The 1521-nt window shown below is 49.2% G+C and overlaps 1 protein-coding gene across 1 annotated transcript in view; it reads right to left on the bottom strand.

Moving 5' to 3' along the window:
• Rab31 (RAB31, member RAS oncogene family) overlaps positions 1–1521 on the bottom strand; it is a 123210-nt gene that overhangs the window by 106598 nt on the left and 15091 nt on the right. The gene's annotated exons all lie outside the window — the stretch shown is intronic.

The raw sequence follows: 1521 nt of genomic DNA, 5'->3' as shown, positions 1-1521 counted from the left end.
AAATAAAATAAAATTCCCAGGGTGGCGTTACTTTTCTGTGAATGGTAATGCCTGGAAGGGAGAGTGGGGAGCAGACAATATTCAACCTCTTAATCCAAGCGTCTGCATAGGTCTTTGTGCAAGATCGTAGTGGGTCCAACTTAATCTGTGCACTTTGCTGTTAGACTTCGATCTAGAAATGTACAGAACATGTCATAAACTTGGTCAGCTGAAGGAAATCATGAAGCCCTTCAGTATTCACATACTCAACCAAAAGATGTTCCTTGCGCCTCTCCATCAGGAGTCCCTTGTGGAAAGGAGCCATTTAAAATCCTTTAAGCCTTAAGGCTACTGGGCTGTAAAATGGACTTAGGGGAAGAAGCTGGTTGGAAAAGTTTTCCAGAGTGGCATGCCAGGCAAGGTGCCCGTTAGCACGAATGTGGAATATATCCGCTAGAGGTTCATATGCTAACACGTGGCCCCCAGCTAGGGGCACTATTTAGGGAGGCTGCAGAATTGCTAAAAGGTAAGGCCAGGCTGAGAAGTGCCCCATGGAGGACTAGCCTTGGGTCACACTGGTCTTAGGTCACAGACTCGCAATTCTAGTCAGTTTTTTCTGCTTTCGGTTTATTCCTAAGACAAGACCAGCCACCGCGAACTCCTGCAGTCACAGATCCAGCCCATGCCAGTCACCACGCTTTCCCCAACATGATGGACTGAACCCTCTCACCTGTGGACAAAAGTAAACCCTGCACCCCTTGCACACTGTTTATGTCGTGCATTTTGTCACAGAGAAGAAAAACGAATGAATGCAGAAGTGTTGGCATTTTACAAATAAGGAAACCGAGTCCCCCAGAAGTGATGCTTGCTAGTCAGTAGGTGCCCAGTCTTCCTCCACCCCTACTCCCAACCCTGGGCTCATCCACCTCCCACTGACCATCCTGGCAGCTAAACTTACATGACTGCCACAGCAGATCAAGTCCCTCTAAATCTAACAGGCCCACCCCAGCGGTCCAGTCGTCCTGCTTGATGTCCAGTTTTGAAAGCTGACATTTCCTGGACCAAATGACAGTGCTTCTGGGCAGCCCATGAGGAACTGAAGGGAGATGACCTAATGTCACAGGGTTGGTTACTTCCTAGTAAGGGAGCTGTGAGATGTAAAATAGCCCAAAAGAACACGGTTATGCCCCAGCATAGCCTCTACCTCACACACCTGTTCATCAGAGACAAAGCCTGCCACAGCAGTGAAGACCAACAGCAAGGGCACACCCGCATGTGCAAGAGCAGCCCATCGTGACCTGGGGCCTGTGGCTAGCCCCGCCCCCCAGGTCAGACCTATTCCGGATACACCAGATCCTCTTAACTATTCTCAAGATTGGACCCCACCCAATAATGCCCCTGACCTTTTCACGTGTCACGCGTGCTCAGAATTAAGGAACTATCATCTTGACCTCTCAAAGAACAAAACTGACAGGGGCTGGAGAGGTTGTTCTGCAGTTAAGAGTGCTTACTGCACTTTCGGAGCAGCTCAGCACCATAATG

The sequence above is a fragment of the Microtus ochrogaster genome, linkage group LG4 (genome assembly GCF_000317375.1).
Source record: "Microtus ochrogaster isolate Prairie Vole_2 linkage group LG4, MicOch1.0, whole genome shotgun sequence".
NCBI classification, from domain to species: Eukaryota; Metazoa; Chordata; class Mammalia; order Rodentia; family Cricetidae; genus Microtus; species Microtus ochrogaster.
The sequence above is the reverse complement of the archived record's forward strand: the minus strand, read 5'-3'. Positions and strand labels throughout refer to the sequence as shown.